Source organism: Pteropus medius, unplaced genomic scaffold (genome assembly GCF_902729225.1).
Source record: "Pteropus medius unplaced genomic scaffold, Ma_sr-lr_union100, whole genome shotgun sequence".
Taxonomy (NCBI): Eukaryota; Metazoa; Chordata; class Mammalia; order Chiroptera; family Pteropodidae; genus Pteropus; species Pteropus medius.
The window spans coordinates 4431858-4450727 of NW_024353908.1; the positions used below are offsets into that span (position 1 = coordinate 4431858).

Consider the following 18870-nt stretch of genomic DNA (forward strand, 5'->3'; position numbering starts at 1 on the left):
GAGAACAGATTTAGAGGTAATTGCTTTTTCCCTAATTTGGTAACTGTTGAATTCTTTTTCTTGCAGTCTTATGGCAGTTCTGGGGTTTACTTTTCTTTGGGCATTTGGCTCTTGACAAGGCTAGAGATTTCTCTAAAGCAGATTAGCAAGGAGATAAGTGTTACTTCAAGTAAAAGACCAGGTAGCCTTCTTGTTTTAACATGTCAAGCTTTGGCTCTGAAAAATGACCTGGAGACACAGGAAAAAACCAACTTTGATACCGTTGCCTCTATGCAAAGAATACCAGGGCAGCCCGCAGTGATTTTAGTTTCTCTAGCTCTTTAGAATTAGCAAATAGATAATAGTACTTTCAGGTTGTGATACTTGACAACAGCCTTGTTACTTAGATAGTTGCACAGTAATAACTTTTCAGTTTTTTGCTACTTGCTGTAGTTTTGGGGTTCAGGTACTCCTTGAGTTCATTTTCTGACTGGTGTATGTTTTATAGAATGAGAATGCTGAGAATGCTAAATAAAATACTCCACAAGAGACCCTTGTATTAATAGTATACATACAAAAATACTTTGGTGTTTAGTGGGAGTTACTACATTATGGATGTTGCCTGCTGAGAAAGCATTCTAGAAATGGATGTCAACCAAGGGAGATTCATTTATTCCATGCGTTTTTTAATTTCAAAAAATGTACACCGTCAATATTTTTTCTTAATTGAACAGTTTGTTGAACAGACGGGTGTTTTAATTATGGTGGTCTAAATTTACACACATTGCAGTGGTATTTTGCTACATTAATTACCTTACTTGTCAAGAGTAACAGGTAATTACTACATCAACTCACCCTCCCGCGGTACATGGAAACATAACTTTATTTGGATAGATGCAGAGTATAGCCACCCCACACCTTAGCTTTTGATAAAGGATGGTAGCTCTCATGTTTGTTTTATGATGAGCAGGGTAGAGGTGGGTGCACCCTTTTCTTTGTGTCTGTCCACCTAAGATGCAAGTCTGGAAATGTTCATAGATTCAAAGAATGTGTGGACTGGAAGGAACCTTTGAAATAATTGAACCCACTAAACCTTCTTCTTATAATATGTTTCAGAGATTGGGAGTGACTTTTCTAAGACCACACAGTAAGAAATTAGTGTCCAAACCATAACTGCCACTGGATTTCATCCCACCAGGCTGCTAAAATCTTTGTTCATTTTAATGAGTTTAAAAAATGATTATAGAAAAATCATTTGGTATAGTATATTTTGAATATTCATTAACTTCATCTCCCTCATTTGAACTTCTAACCAATGCTTTGGCTGCCTTATGAAGAATATTTATCCTATATTCTGTTGAACCGCCAGGTACAACTCATGTCATTTGATTTCCTCTCCAGTATACTAGTGTCAGCTTTTCTGGTAAGTGTGTTAAAATTCTACTTAACATGTTTTTTGTAAAGGCGTGAACATTTGTGAACATATAGGATGCCCCTGGAAAAATTATGCAGCATTCCCTCTCCTGGTTGCCATGGTATAGAAAGAAAGGATTTTGTTAGCTTTTAGTTGTGGTATGGAATATACACAATGACATAATAGAGGCAGGCTATCTTAAAAGGCTCTGTCCCCTTTTTAGTCAAACACCTGTGACAAAATTACAAACTGTGGTTAACATATACTACTTGCAAGTGGTTTTTCTGAGTCGTCCAGGGTAAGAGGAGCTTAGCTTGCAAAGAACTCTAGTACCTACTTTCCCCTTTCACCTGGCAGCAGGAGCACAGTGGCACCAGAAAGAAGTTTAAGACATCGAGGGTTATGCATAGAACCTTACATAAACTCTGTGAAATGGCTTGTAGAGGATTGGGTGAGCCTCTTGGAGGTGATTTGAGATGTACGAGGGGGATCTCCACTAGCCATTGACTTCACTTCAGTTTCTGATGCCTGAAATCCTGGCATAGTCGCTTCATTCCTATAACTTTCCTCTTGTTACATGTCATTGCAAAGCCCTAAATGATAATCATTGCAAATCATTTAGGGCTCTGTAACTTGTGGTATTGTAACTTATGGTTATTGGGTTTTCCTTTTCTTAAGATTTTTTTTTTTTTAATTGAAGACTAGCATAGAATTATTTAATTTAGTCATTCATGCATCCAGGTAATTGAGTGCCTACTGTGTATGACAGTCCTTGCTCTGTATATAGCAGGGGGAGGCACACATAGTGACTACAGATCCTGTTCTTGTGAAGTTTGCCTTTAAGTAGAGAGAAGCAGAGAGAGTAAATAGTGAAATGAAGGAGCAGTGTATTTACATATAATGGAAATGCATGAAGAAAATAGTCTACAGTGCATACCTTGGGAAGGTCACATAGATAGTTCAGTCAGGGAAGGCATCATAGAAGAGATGGCTTTGACTTAAGATCTAAAGGTTAAGAATGCTCTTCATAAACAGTGTTGGCAAAATTGGACCGATACATGCAAAAAAAAAAAAAAAACCACCTTCTTATACCGTATACAAGAATAGACTCAGAATGGATTAAAGACTTAAATAAAAGGCCTGAAACTATAAAACTTCTAGAAGAAAACATGGGCATAATCTCTCTGATATTGCTGCTAGTAATTTCTTTTCAGACATATCTTCTTGGGCAAGGGAAACAAAAGGAAAAATAAACAAATGAGATTACATCAAACTAAAAAATTTTTGCATGGCAAAGGAAACTATCATCAAAATGAAAAGACAGCCAACTGAATGGGAGAAGATATTCGCTTATGATACATTTGCTAAGAGGTTAATATCCAAAATATATAAAGAACTCATACAACTCAACGACAAAAAAACAAACAATCCTATTAAAAAATGGGCGGAAGACTTAGACATTTCTTCGAAGAGGAAATACAGATGGTCAATAGATATATGAAAAGATGCTCAAGGTCACTAATCATCAGAGAAACACACATTAAAATCACAATGAGATAACACCTCACACCTGTCAGATTATCTGTCATCAATAAATCAAAGAGCAAGTGTTGGCAAGGATGTGAAGGAAAGGGGACCCTCATACACTGTTGGTGGGATTGCAAATTGGTATAACCACTCTGGAAAACAATCTGGAATGTCTCAAAAAATTAAAAACGGATATACCTTTTGACCCAGCAATTGTACTTCTGGGTATTTACCCAAAGAAAACCAAAACGATAATTCATAAAGATCTATGCACCCCCATGTTCATGGCAGCACAATTTACAATAGCCAAGATATGGAAGCAACCTAAATGCCCATCAGCAGAAGATTGGATAAAGAAGTTATGGTTCATATATACAATGGAATATTACTCAGCCATTAAAAAAAAATGAAATCCTACCATTTGCAATGACATGGATAGACTACCATTTGCAATGGCATGGATAGACCTAGAGGTGATTATACTGAGTGAAATGTCAGACAGAGAAAGATAAATAGCATATGATTTCACTGATATGCAGAATCTAAGGAATAGAAACAAACTAATCTAAAACAGACTCACAAATATAGAGGACAATCTGATGACAGCCAGAGGGGAGGGGGTTTGGAGGGCTGGGAGAAAGGGTTAAAGGGTTAAAGAAGTACAAATTAGTAGTTGATAGATGGTCATGGGAACGAGGAGCATAGTATAGAGAATGCAGTCAGCATTAATATAATGGCTAGATGGAGAGCCAGAGGAGAGAAAGAGCAATTAGGGGATTGTTTTATAAACTATATAAATGTCTAACCAATTTACTTTATACTCGAAACTAATAATAAAATAAAATAAAAGAATGCTCTTCATTTACAAAGAGAGGGCGGAAGAACTTTTCAGGTAGAGCAAATGATGGAAGCCAACCAAGCCTTAGAGTTAGGAATGAGTATGGTGTGGGAGCAGAAAGACCTGTGTGGCTAGAAGCAGTTAGTGGGGACTGGGGGTGGGTGGGTGAGTGGGTGCAGGAGAGGTTGGAGTTGTGAGCAGGGCCTTGCGTAAGTAATGTCACCTAGGGTTGGGTCTTATTCTGAGACTAGTGTGAAGCACTCAAAGGCAGCCACTTATGATTTAGGCATCAGAATAAACCACACGAGTGGCTGTTGGGGAATGGATTGAAGAGCTTTGCTGAGAGTAGACTTCCTTGGGAGAAAAGATAAGGCCCTGGTCCTCTGAGGTTGGGCAAGGAACCCTGGAAGAAGGCATGCCCGAGACAGGCTCATGGTCCTGATTGGGAGAAGACCCACTTCTGACTGGGGTGGCATGCGGTTGCACACAGACAGGAGTTTGGAAGAGCAGTTCGGCGCACGGTCTTCAAATGTCAGCTGAACCTTCAGCGGCAACAGCATCACCTAGATAGAAAATGTAAATTTTCTGCCCTTATCAAAGCCTTAGTGAATCAGAAACTCTGGGGTTAGGGCCCAGCAATCCTGTTTTAACAAGCTTTCCTGGTGATTCTGATGAGTATGCGAGTTTGAGAACCCCTTTATGAGGTATTAGTGCCAGAAAGGACTTTCCAGTTCTCTCAACTCACTGTTCTCATTCTACAGATTAGGGGACTCAGCAAAAGGCTACAGCTAAGTGATGATCCAGTGCTGATGGGAACCTGGTTTCTTGACCCTATTTTAGTGCTATTTCCTCATGGGTTTATTGAGTTAAAGAATAAACAAAATCCACTTTTTTTTTTTTTGATGGTTAATTATGTTTATAAAGGAGGAGGTGGATGGACTTTTAAAAAGGAATAGTGCTGTGGTTTGTGAACTGAGACTGCCTTGTTTCACTTGCTACTGTTTTCTCAGATGATTTAGAAAAACAATTCTTAGTGTGAATAACCCACTCCTTTCTCCCTGGCAGTGGTAGAAAAACAAGTGTTTTGTGTTAAGTTACACCATTGAGACACTTAGCAGAGGGTAATAGCATTCTTTTATTTCTCTATTTCTCAACGTATTTGGCCTTGTTTGGGGTTTGGAAGTCCCGATGCTCCCAAGTTATATTTTAAAAGTCATTGTAGAAGGCAGAAGACTGATTATTTTCGGGTCCGGTATTTGTGCTTTCTCATATCTTTTTGACCAAGAGTGGCACTGGAGACTCTGCCATTGGAGGATCCCTAGGATTGTTCTCCTCACCTCTACCCAGCCTGTCTAACCTGGCTCAGTCTTGCTCACCTTTAATGTCTTAGGCTTACCGATCATTTATTCCATGAATCCTGACCTCTCGTGGTTGGGTCATATCTGTTGTTAATCATTCCCAGGTGTTTGTGTTGGTGTTTCTTGGTAGACTGTAGTCCTCATGAAGACAGAGGCCTCGTTTGTCTCAATCCCAAGCTGTGCTCAGCTTCAAACACAGTGTCTGGCCTGAGGTAACTGCTGAAAAGTAACTGTGAAGTGTATGCTTCTTCTCTTAGTGATTAACTATCTGTCACTCTGTTTAACTGATTAGCGAAAGGCATCGTGATGGGTCTTTTCTAAAAAGGAGATAAACAAAACATTAAGACATGGTCCCATGGGATCAAGATGAGAGAAGTGGAGACCAAGCCAACAATAAGTACTTATTCAAGGTAGATCCTAATGAAGACTATAATAAGGTGTAAACTATATTAGTCAGCAATAGGGAGCATCGTTTGTGTGTGTGTGTGTGTGTGTGTGTGTGTGTGTGCTTCGAAGTAGTGTACCTGTTTCTGCTCACATCTCATTGTTTAGAAAACAGCCACATAGTCCCAACCTAAATGCCAGGGAAAATGGTCAGTGTAATCCCTGTGGGCCCAGGAAGAAGAAAATGAAATGGAATTAGTTATCATGTGGTAGTCCTCAAGAAATATGTTACTTTGCTTTCAGCCACTGAGGTTTGATCAAAATGAAGCATATTATCTCCTGTTTTAATAGCTTGCTCATCAATAAATACCTTAGTTCTCTCAGAGATCAAGAAGAGTGATATCCCTCAGAGGCCCTTAATTTTTACATGTCAGAAGGAGATGTCTTTCATTTAAATCCCAACTAAGAGCCCATCTTTCTCTGGGATTGTACAGGACGATTTGTTGATGAGCTAGCCGTAGCTTGCATTCCTTCTACCATAAAATGAAATATTCTACCCTGAGTGGTGAATTAGTCTGACTACACACAGATTGTCTTTCATATGGTGAGACCTGTTTGTGTTCTGCAGTTGACCCTATTTTTCTCTTCTGCTGCTGGATCAGACAAGTTTAGAGAAAAGCATTCACTGCTGGTGAGGACTATCTAAATCTTCCCACTTGCCATTATTACGGGCTTGCAGAGGACCTGTGGGTTAATTATTATGTCTTAAGGAGAAAACTGAAGTTGCTTTTAAGACTTTATTTTGTGTGTGTGTGTGTACTAATCTCAGTTTATTTTTATCCAGAAGACAATGTGGGAAATTTTTCATGATACATTAAGTGGAAGAAAATATATAATAAAGTGTTTACTTTATGATGCCCTATTTTTTTTTTTTTAAAAAAAGAAAGATATGTTTCTTCCTCAACTGTCATGTTGACCATAATAGTTCTCAGGAAAGAGCTGAAATCTTCGTATCTCCATCAGTCTCCCTTCTTGCAATTCTTCCAGTTTGGTACAGAATCTCAGTGAGAAGCTTCGTGGGGCCAGTGGAGATGTGTAGTTGAGCTGAAAGCTGAAGAGATCTGCAGCAGCCAGAACATGAAGGCCATGTAAGGGCCAAGGAAGGTTTTGATCTTTGTCCTCAGAGTGCTGGGGAGCCACCAAAAGTATCCAAGCAAGTGTGTGTGTGTGTGTGTGTGTGTGTGTGTGTGTGTGTGTGTGAGAGAGAGAGAGAGAGAGAGAGAGGAGAGAGAGGAGAGATGGACACAGAGAAAACTGATGAATGAGGATCACAAATTATTGTGCCATCATGGAAAAAGGAGAGGAGAAAGTATATTTTTGCATCAAACAATTTATTTACAGCTATAATCAGCAAGCAATCAACTTCTTTAAATTATTTAATTTTTTAAAGGCTCAAAGTATAAACAAAATTATTATATTTTTAAATGCTTGAAGTATAAAAATTTATGTATTGAATCTTATTAAGAGGACTTTTAAAAAGAAAGGTGGACCATTTAATTGCTTCAAGGATAATCTCATTTTATTTTTCTTTTCCTTATTGACACATAGTTTTATACATTTGTGGATCTATTGTAGGTAGTTTTTTTAGTCTTGCTTATTTTATGTCATATTATAAAACATATTTCCCCATTTCCAGTATCATTTTTAATGATTATAAAATATTTCTTTTCAGACTGGACTATTATTTTCTTCCTTTTGTTCTTTTTTGATTGACGTTTTAGGTCAAACAGATTCATAAAATTTATCCATTTTATGTCTCAAACCATCTTATACTCTTAACTATTGTAATAAAACATTAATGAGGAACTGAGATTATTTTCAAAAACATCTCTCTGTGTGTATATGTCTCTGAATTTTGCCATCCAAAAAAAAAAAAAGTGAACTAAACCTTGTTACAACAACTTTACATTCTTGAGAGAAGAATGGTATAATATATTTGCTACATTATTTCTCGCATATTCCATCATTGGACACTTAGCCCCTACTCTGAATTTGGTTAACAGAGAATATCCTCTAAGTCCAAGAAAGCTGTTTGGTTCTCAAATAAGGAGACTTCATGTTTGATTTAGAAACTTTCAGAGGTGGTCATTTCTTCTTCCTAGCACTCAGTGACATTTTAAATCTATATATTATTTATTTTGCTTTCTTTTTTTTTTTTTTTTTTAAAAAAAAGAAAGTCTTAATATACAGTCATTGTAATATAAGGTAACTGTTACCTGTATTACTTTAACTCAGGGACTTCACTGTGTTGGCTAAGAAAAATCATCAGCTTTTTTTTTTGTTGTTACACTATTTAGATTCTTGTTCAACATGGAATGGGATGTCTTTAAGTGCTTTATATGGACACATGAGGCCTTTGAAAGGTGGCATGACATAGGGGGACAAACAGGGCAGTGGAGTGAGACCTCAGACGGAAGCTGAGTGCTGACAGCTGTCTAGCTCTTGCACCATGGCATATTAAGGCTACTCTCCCAGAACATCAATAATCCATTTCTGGCACTCAGATATCCTGGGTAAAAATGCTAACCAGATCTTATATTCCCATTATTTTACGTAGGAGAAATCATGTGTTATATGTCAGTATACGAAACCTCCGATCAATTTCTTAAAACAGAAATTGGCAAAGTATGGCCCTCTGGCCAAATCTGGCCCACCACCTGTTTTTGTAAGTAAAGTTTTATCAGAACACAATACCCATTTGTTTACTTATCGCCTATGATTTTTTTCCCTACTACAGTGGCAAAGTTGAGGAGTTGTAATAGAGAATTTATGGCTGCAAAGTCTAAAATATCACTTGCCCTTTTCAGAAAAAGTTTGTCAACCATTATTCTAAAGTGTAGTAAAATGCCTTATATGTAGTCAACAACCGTCACATTCGGAATGTAAATATCTAAAACATTAGTTATTCAACAAATAATATAGTTTTAACATACATTTTTTGTGAAATGTGGCTTTTTTTTAATTACCAAGAACATCTGAGATACATTGCCTTTATTGCTGGCTTTTCAAAACCTCTGCAGAAGTTTCTGACATGCTACCAATTATATTGTAACTTGACACTTTCCCCTCACATTTTATTAAAAATGTATTAAATTTTGGATAGTGTAATAGAAATGTTTCTTTTATAAGCCAAGAATGTTTGATTTAGAAATAAGCGTTTTCTATAAAATTTGGATATTAAAAGTCAAGGGGATTCAACTAGGAAAATGTCACCTGGATATACGTTTCATGGCATTTGCTTATATTTCACTTATGAGAGGCTCAGTATTCTCATCCATAAAATGGGAATCAGACCTCTTCACAGAGCTATATGGTGATTAAATAAGAAAAGATACAGCTCACACATTTCGGGGATACGTTAGCTGTCGATTCCCTTTCTCTTTTTTACGCTTAGCTTAATCAGAGGAGCAAAAATAATCACAACTATAAAATGTTCAAAGATTTCCCCAAATTTACAGTATTTCTGCTTATGTATGATGGCCCGGAGTTTCAAGTGTAACTTTGGAGCCAGGGATTTTGAAAGGTCTGGGTATTGGGTAAGAGATAACTGGCAATTGTAACAAACATTCCTGAGTCTCAGAGGCTTACCTCAGTGCGGGTTTATTTCTTAAGCACCCAACAGTCTAGTGCTGGCTGGTGGGGGAACAAGGGATCGTGGCTCTGCTCCATGTGATGTTTTGGGGACCTTGGCTTGTTCCATCCAGTGACTCCACTGTCTACAAAAACTAAGAGTTATTCACTGGACCTGTGGCACACAATCAGGGGAAGAGAGGGGCATTAGGAATGGTTCAGGAGGGTTCAGGGTCAGAATGAAAGTAACATACCCACTTCCATCTATTTAGCCAGAACTCAGTCATAAGGCCCCAGTTAACTGCAAGGGAGGCTGGGAAATACGTCCCAGCTGTGTGCCCAGGAAAAAGAAGTGGATTCGATGAGCCAGTCTCCCACAGGTTGACTGTATCTTTTTATATTATTATGGAGGACAAATGCTTACCATACATAAATTGCACAGAGATGTCAATAATATGGTCTATAACAGATACCAATGGGAATAGCAGCATTTGGAGACAGTAATACTGGGTTGGGACAATTAATCTGTATACTTGTATAAATATACTGTAAAAATTAGCCTGAGATCTGAATCTGCCAACCATACATTGTATGCCATTTACATATTTTGGCACTCTAAAGTCACAGATCTATTGTAGGGTGGAACTACATACTTAAGAAATGTGCTTGCAATGATATTTTCATTCCCAAAGTGGTCTATGTGGACTCATATTTATTTCTTTCTGTCCTTTAAAATCAGAATTCATACATGTTATTAAGTAGAATTCATTAATTATGTCAAATAGAACATTTGTTAAACTATCACCACTGTTATTTAATTCAAAGTGGACATTTTACAATAAATCACATCAGGAGTTTTTTCACTTTTCCAATACCTCTAATAGATCTAAGCACACCTTTTTTAAAAAATTTATTCATTTTACATTATCATTATATGAATATTTTAGGATTATAATTACATAAAATGAAGGACAAAATTTATCATACCAAAATAGAAATGTAATTTAAAGTAGAAGGAACTTGATTGCAAGATTTAGTAGAGTAGAAACAAGATGTATAAGAGGATATTAAAGAACACTTTTTAAAAACCCGTGGTAGTACAGTTTTACAATAGATTTGGAAAAAAAGCACATTAAAGCAAACAAAGCTTTTGGTCATTCCATGGAAAAACTAACTCAAAAAAATCTTTATTTAACATCATGAAGTTAGTAAAGTTTATTTGAGATGGAAATTGCTCTTGACCACATTGTGATCCAGTTGCCTTGCTGAGAAGTCAGGATTGTCCATGGATATATGGATTAAAAATATTCCTTTCACTTTTCTTAGTACTCACGGCATTTCGTACTACCTGTTACTTTGTCCTTTACAATATTTGAGGCATAAAGCAAGTTGATGAGGATGGTTTTCCAATAAGCTGTTGCTTATTTTTCTCCAGTGCTTTTTTGTTAGAGTAGCATTCAAACTTACTATTCATGAAACGCATTTTAATCAGTGACCGTATCAGACAAACAGGAAGCTAAGCACTGGTTAGTATGTTGAAAATAAACACGAGTGTTCTCATTCATGTTGCTGTCTGAATAATTAGTTGAGCATCATGTACTGAGCAGCAGTGAAAGCAAGTTGGCTTCTCACTAGAACGACAGGCTGACAGCCACATCTTGGAGTATGGTCATTAGTGTGCCCCACCATCAATGTCATGTTACTGTGTCAAATTAGTTAGTGCCCCCTTAGGAGAGAAGCCAGACCTACAAATTATGCTCTACATCCCTGGAAACCATGTTTGTGAAACCTGCGATCAAGTGTAAGTAAATTATTAATGTGGCTCATAAATTTACTAGTTTACAGGCTTATAACATTTTACAAGTAGATAATAAAGGGTGGAAAAGTTTTCCAATTGCTTTGCGCTGATGTTAGGGCTATGATCTACCGAGTTTTCCTTGAGGAGCCCACAGCTGATAGTTTTTTCGTTGAGAGAAACAAAAACCTAGAGTGTCAGAACAAATGTTTGGAAACTGTAGACTCTAAAGGGAAGCAAGTGTAAATCCATTGAAAGCAATATAATTAACTTTGTTATCTCATTGCTCTGATAAGTTGATGACAATGGTCCTCTTTCTTGTGGTGGCAGTTGCTCATTAATGAGTTCACCAATTAAGTTCGATCAAGTACATCCTTTGCCAACTGAAATTATCTTTAAAAATATTTTTGATACATTCTTATCATACCCTTAAGCTGCTGTGTTGAAGAGGAATAATGCTAACAGCATGTTACACTCGTAAGAATAAAGATTCTTAAGTTGTAATATATTTGGCAAACACAGTTTACACTCACACAGATAACCAATACCTAGAAAACATACTGTGGACCAATCTGGCCTGAGTTCATCTCTTATCAAGAAGAGGCACCCACTGGGAGAACCACCTCTTAACCCTCTTCTGAGCTCTGGTAGACAGACAACCCACATAGTTTCCGGAGGTACATGACTATTCAAATCATAAAACTTCATACATCTCTTTTTCGGTTTCAACTTCTCTGTCTGATTAGAACATAGTTACATTCATGGAGTTTTGTCTGCATTTACTGTTGAAAGAGGACAACCTCCTACCCTCCCCCCCACACACACACACTGAAGAGCTCATGCTTTCTACTCATTCTGTAGTTCCATTTCCCCATATTACAGAGTCCCTTCCGTCATCTCGAGGGCTGTATAGGTGGCATTATCATTTAAGGATCTATGCAGAAAAGGCCTGACATGCAAAACCCTTGCTACTGGCTGCTAATCACAAAAACGTCCTGAAACTACTTGAGGATGAGTTGCCTTAGTGTCAGCAACTTCAGCTTACTTGGAATTGGATTTGGTAAATATTCTAATAACCCAACTAAGACACGAAAGCTCTCAGCCTCAGCACATGAACACATGCACAGGCTGCCTGTTTGCATGAGAAGGCTGTGTCACAACTTCCTTCTGTATTTTAAATCTACCTGGTAAAAGAAGTGTAAACTGTGGCAAGTATGATTTTGTGCATGTGAGTGTGCATTCCCACCTGTGTGCATATGTATGTATTTCCTCCCATCACTTCTGCTAAATGAGACTAAATGACCAAAACCCAAAGCAAAATCATCATTTTGATTTATGGATCGTCTTGCTCTTATTTCTCAGGATGAGATAACATTGTAATTATGAGAATTTATCTTAAAAAAATAAGAAATAATGGAAGTTAAAGGAGCCACACTTTCTAAGTGAATGATAGTGCCATCAAGAGTGCAGTTTTACTTGGCTATATGACATTTTGTATCCCGTTATCATTCTATAATTCTTAATTCTGAACTCAGGTTATGAGCTAGTGAAATACTGATTCTAGAAAGAAAAGGACAAAATAGATGCTTATATACACCTATTATATATACATATTACACATATTTATTACATGTATTGCACATATTACATACGTATTATTTCATATGTGTGTGTGTATATATATATATATAGAGAGAGAGAGAGAGAGAGAGAGAGAGAGAGAGAGATGTATACAAATTGTGAAGCAACACAGTTTGCTCCTTCAATTATCCTCTTCTTTTTGCTTTCAGTGTCCCTCTGTGTGTTGCAGTCCTGTGGCATTATGCATGCCCCCAACCAGTAACCCCCAGGCTTTTTATGGCTGTGAGGCACATTAAAAGGTAAGAGGCAAAAAAACACTAACATTGTTTACTACTTAAAATTGCCATCCACCTTTGCAGGTTACATAGCAGTGGATACAGTAATCACTGGGAAGATAAAGGAATGTTCCGTTATCAAGCATGAATTCCAAAGCTAGCAGAAGAAGGTCTCTTGTGCTCCGTGACAGCTTTATGGCTTTCAAGAGTAGGATCCATAACTTGGATCGTATTTGTGGAAAGCTGATCTAATTAATGCAGGGTTGGCAGATTTTGTCTGTAAAAGGCCAGATATAAATATTTTCAACCTTATGGGCCATACAGTCTTTGTATGCAACTAGTCAGCTCTGTGGATGTAGCAAAAAAGTAGACATAGACACTATGTAAACAAATGGGCACGACTGTTCCAATAAAACTTTATTTACAAAAACAGGCAGTGGGCCATATTTGGCCTGAAAGGTGTAATTTGCTAACCCTTGATCTAATGCATTGAAGGAGGACATATGACCTGTAAACAGGATACCTCGCTGGGTATCAGTCCCTCTGAGCTTGAGCAAACCAGTTATCAAGACGAAATTGGAATAAAAGCTATCTACCCTTAGTACAGCGCAGGGTATAGTCATAAGAATGAAACAAGTTATACTGTATGTGAAAGCACTTTGAGATTTTTGAAACTCTTTACAAATGTAATGAATGGCTCTGCACAGTCATTCTGGCTCACCTAGTGGAGTATGCTTCTTTACACATTGGACTTTCGTGAGCTAAATGAGTGTGGGGGAAGGCTCTTTTATTTTCTGAGTAATGTGGTTTGTCTGTACATTCCTTCTGTTTAAGAGTTGATGGACAAGCTGTTGAAATGTCTTTTTAGCATCAAATATGGATGAGAAGGGATCAACGGGTAGATTTTGGCAGGCTAAAGATCAAATGCCAATGAAGAATGATTAAATTTCCTTTAATCATCAGAATCTGAGAGTGTTTTAAGATCTTTCACCTTTAATATAGGCCTTAATAAATAATAATGCTTTCGATGTCTACAAGTATGTTTGAATTTCACAAGTCTTGCGTGTCAAAACATAGAGACAGGCTCAGCAAATATGCTTCTGGACTAGTAGTGATAATGAAGAAAGAAAGTCATACTTAAACAGCTTGGCGAATAGAAGGGTAATCAGAATCCGAATCATGAATTTTCTAGTAATATAGATAGTAATATAGTCTTTTATTGGATTTTCTTTCCTCTGGATATATGCTTTTGTTAAAGCTTGAGTACCAGCATGAGGTCCTAGCGACATGCAAGCTCACATCCAATTCTGTTCTTCCAAGTATGTGCATGGGTATTTGCTGGTGGCTTTTGCACTGTCCTCAAAGACTGGGCAGTGTTCTCCACTCTGTATCTCTGTGGTTTGCTGCTCCCTCTATCTCTGCCAAAAGCTCAGCTTGGAAGAAGGGGGAAAGTGACTCGCACCTGTCCAGTTTCTGTATTTCAGATTGGCTCATACATTATTCTTGTGAAAATTTTCATCTCATAGAATGAGTAGAATGAGACTGCCCTAAGCTTCAAATCAGGTTCTCTGTCTGTACCAGCCTGTGATAGATGCTCAGGAAACATAGTAGTTGATGCATTCACAAACATTTGTTGAATGCCTGCTATATCCATATATGGTTAACAGTATGGTTAAGAGTAATTACTTTGAAGTTAAATCAGCTTAGATTCAAATTCCACCTTTTGAGTGACCCTTACTGGCTGAGTGACCCTGGGCAAGTTACTTAACCTTTCTGGGCCACGGCCTCCTTGCTGGGAAACGGGGATAAAAATAGTAGTTAGCTCCCTGAAAAGAGTTAGTGAAATGATGCTTGTAAAGAGCTTAGCATAGATCCTGGTAGGTAGTAAATGCCAGCATTGTGCTACACACTGCAGGTAATGTGGTAGAAATCCCTGTTCTCAAGGAGTTTTTACCATCCTGTGGCTGTTTCATTGGTTGTTTTTTTACTGGTAGATGATGTATATTTCACAGTCTGTTACTTCTCGCCCCAACTTCCCTTGTATTTAAGTAGAGCCTTAGGAGGCGGCTTTGATGCCCATCCTTAGGGACATCGCAACTATGTATATCACCAGACAGCCTGCTAACAGGACTTAGATCTCTGGGTCCCATTTTGACAATTTCTCCCAAGAGAGGTGCAGTTCTTTTTTTATTTCTGTTTTTTTTTTTTTACTTACTCAGACAATGGGCCTGCCTAGCAAGCAGAATTCACTAACTACTTTCAAGTCAGAATTGCTGATGATAATCTGAAACTCTGTAGGGTTTCACTCATGCAGGCTGATGCTACATGATGTTGATCTCCCCACCTCATCCCAGTTCCTGCCTCTGTGCTGAGTCGGCACAGTAAGCCCTGGTCCCCCACAGATCTTCTTGGGAATGGCCCTGAAAGAACAGTGTCATCTGCACACAGAAGCTGCTGTATGACTGCGGCAGAGATTGTCAGCAGCGCCCATGGGTGGCCCAGTTGGTGATGTGTCCCAAAGATTGAGAAGTGGTAGCAACCACGTGACTATGGCCATCTGTTGAGTTTTTGAGCACTGTCAGGTGAAGATGGGTCAAGTTATACCATCTATTTATAGGAGCCTGCAGTGATTTCATTAACTGTGACCCTATATTACAGAGTTGATGGGCTTGGGGGGATTGACCCCCAGACTTCATTGGTGCCCATCAAGAGTCTGCTTAAGTGTAACAAAATGAAAAGAGTTCTGGAGATTGGTTGCAGAACGATGTAAAGGTTATTTAACAGTGCTCAGTGGTACGCTTAAAAATATTTAAAGTGATACATTTTATGTTATGTGTATTTTACCACAATTAAAATTTTTTTTAAAATAGATGAATTTTAGAAAAGAATGTTTAACATAAGCTTTGTTTTCATTAGGTAGTTGACTCTGTGGAGGTAGCTACTTGAAGATCTTGCGTGTTCAAAAGACTTTTGGAAACTTTCGCTACATAGTTTCAAATATTTTTATTTAGATACCGTGTCCATGTTCAAATAGCTTAAAACCTTTCTTACCTTTGGACCATGGTATTCTCTGCCTGGAACAATTTCTGTTATTTCACAGGGCTCACTCTTTCTCACCCCTTAATGCTTAGTTAGAGAGGCCTTCCCTGACTTACCCACATTAAGGGAGATTTACCTCCTCCCCCTTCTCATTATTAGAGCTATCCAAGCCTCCTCTTTGTTGCATTTATTGCAGCTTCTGTCGCTCACTGAATATTCCTATTTACCAGGTAATAAGCAGGGGATAGGTCTGTCTGATCCAGCATGGCTTTTTTTCTGGCTGGCAATGCCTAGAGTATAGTAGGCATGATCACAGACAGAATACATTTGGCCATTTTCCTGTGAATTTCTGTATTTTCATGGTACCTAAGAGAACTGCATCTGGGTGAGAGAGTAAGAGAAGAAATAAAACTGTACACTTCACCTTATAGAAATAGGGTTTTCTCTGAGAAGTTTCCACTATACACTGCACATGTGTTTGACACCCCATATGGCTCATCCAGAGAGGGTTATACATCATCTTTCCCATGAAGATAGAGTCATTTACCATTTGGGTCAACACGTATTGTGGGTGGTACAGGGTAATTAATGACTGGATTCCAAGCTCAAATCTCAGCACTGGCTCTTTATCCTTGGGCAAATGACTTTCTTTCTCTGGGCCTCAGTTTATTTATCTGAGTCAGGGGTAATAGCATTACCTGGGTAATAGCCCATAGTGTTATTTTAAGGATTAAATGAGATGATATGTGTACAATGCTGTGTACAGTGCTGTGCACAGGGTCTGGAACAATAACTGTGCTGTTGATTCAAAAAGACCAGCAAAAGGTATTTGCAGTTATACTGACAAAACTTATATTGCACTTTCTTGCAATCTTCATTTTAAAGTGGTAAACATGGTGAAGAGCTTTGATTCTCTATTGTATTTGCTTATGTTTCATGTACTGAATTCACTTTAAATCTAAAAAAAAAAAAAATACAAAATGAGCAAGTAGGGATGATCTCTTTTATATTTGCTGTTGACCTGTTGGCTGTTTATGACTTATTTCAGAAAATATGTGCTAAACCTCCAATGCTGGGATAGCTCAATGTTTGGAGCCTGACCAACATCCACAAAACCTTAGAAATTCAGAATTTAGAGTGTTGTACTGTCCTTAAGCCACCTGGCTGGGATATGTTTTGTCCTTAAATTAATCAGAGCTGGTTTGACCTTCTGTTTCACTATAGACCACGTCTTAAATTTCTTATAAATTCTGATATTTAAAAAAATTGTGTAATGATGATTCACATACTTTTTTTGTTGTTGTTGAAAGACAACTTAAGTCTATATAGGTTGAAAGGAGTTAGATATAAATATCTTTCATTGTTGGCTCTGATTTCTTTTACCTGCCTAAGGAAGATGGTCTATTATTATTGCCATGTTGTTTCAGTATGCATGTGCTCAACATGTGTTGTTCATTGTGCATTTATGTGAAAGTTGAAGCACAGAGGAACTTTGTCTTTAAATCTCATAACTTTTTGGTGGTAAAAGATGAGCTACATCAAGTAAATATTCTTATTTTCATGATTAATGAAATAACTAGACTTATCTAAGAAACAAAAAAGAGCCATTGATTTTATTAACTTACAATTTATACTCTCTTGACTTATATAAATAAAAGAATATGATTAAGATATAATTTAAGATACCACATTTGGTTCCTAATAGACTTTTTAGTAAAGAAAAAGCTAAAAGTAGTAAATTTCAGTCAAGTGATACAAACAATTCATGAAAAAACTTTTATTAGACTCATTGCAGCCTTCAGAATGGCCAAAAACCTGCTTGTTTTACATCTTTAAAAACATGGAACACCCATTTCCAACACCATTTCAGAAACCAAAACAATAATCACGGAAGAGGAAGCAGATCCACACACTGTAAGACTTTATTGCGGATCTTACACAGGGGGCTTGGCAGCCTGGAGCAGCCCTCATGCCACCCTCTTCTCAATACGCTGCTGCTTGAGGATCAGGGTGAAGATTAGGAGCTCTCTCCGAGGTTTTTCTCTATGGGTTTGAAATATTGCTGCATTGTCTGTGTCCAGTTTGGGGTAGCAGTCTCTCAGTGCCAAGGCCAGTCTGGTTAAGATATGCTAGGGGTTGAATTTCTCAATGTCAGCTCTTATAGACCATCAATAAACCTTTTACCCTAAGTGTTCTCATCAAGAGAGGCTGTGGCTTGCCTTTGCCCATATCCGTCCCAAATCATTTATTAACCATGACACAAATCCACTTGATATGTATTAACTCACAAAAACTCTATGAGAGAGGTACAATTCTAAAAATCCACTTTACAGATGAGGAAACTGAGGCATAGCAAGGTTAAATAACTCATTCGGACTTCTCTGCTTATTAGAAGTAGAGCTGGGAGTTGAACTCAGACACCCTTCCCTTGGTGCCATGGCTCCTAACCACTATGCCATACGGTCTTCACCATGAAAACATTTTCCTAGGGTGTTGATTTGTAAATATTGTTCTGCTTAGCATCCATTTTTACTCTGGGACTGCTTGTATGTTGCATGTTGAGTCTTTATACTTTAATGCCATCTAGCAGGCCCTGTTTGATCTTATTAGAGTTTTTCAAATGCTTTGATTCTTTTTTGCTAGTACAAGAGCTATGGGAAAATAAAGTATGTCCCAATATGATTAGGAACAAGGATAGCCATTTAATTGGCATTCTTCTATCTTTAGTTGGACATGCCTGTTAAGACATTTTCTCTAGATCTTTGAGTCATTTTTCTCTGGTACATTATTCTAATTAACCTCATTTCGGTAGCCCTCATTTTATTTCATATTAGCCTTTGACCACCGAACAACTGATTTGTTCCGCTCAATCACCTGTGTGAAAAAGTGTAGCAAGTGAGAAGGTCTCCTTCCCAAAGCAGTGGTTCTGTACCTGGGGCATTTTCCCAGCTAGCAGGCTCATAATGTCCCTTTAGTTCTTGCAATAAGTTTACTTGGAAGTCTTTTCATTTACCCGGGTGAAGATGTGGGGTACTTAGAGGTAGCACTGG

General features: G+C 37.8%; 2 protein-coding genes across 8 annotated transcripts in view; both read left to right on the forward strand.

Moving 5' to 3' along the window:
- The window catches only part of EIF4E3 (eukaryotic translation initiation factor 4E family member 3), a 337156-nt gene extending 324351 nt beyond the window's left edge, over positions 1-12805 (forward strand). For 4 of the 5 annotated variants that reach the window (XR_005650440.1, XR_005650443.1, XM_039851686.1 and 1 more), the window contains one exon: positions 12716-12761. The gene's annotated coding sequence lies outside the window, so the exon portion shown is untranslated. Of the gene's footprint in view, positions 1-12715 lie in introns of all 5 variants that reach the window. The other variant, XM_039851696.1, reaches the window with a different exon arrangement.
- The window catches only part of FOXP1 (forkhead box P1), a 361699-nt gene continuing 355544 nt past the window's right edge, over positions 12716-18870 (forward strand). For 2 of the 3 annotated variants that reach the window (XM_039851681.1, XM_039851680.1), the window contains exon 1: positions 12738-12805. The gene's annotated coding sequence lies outside the window, so the exon portion shown is untranslated. Of the gene's footprint in view, positions 12806-18870 lie in introns of all 3 variants that reach the window. The other variant, XM_039851676.1, reaches the window with a different exon arrangement.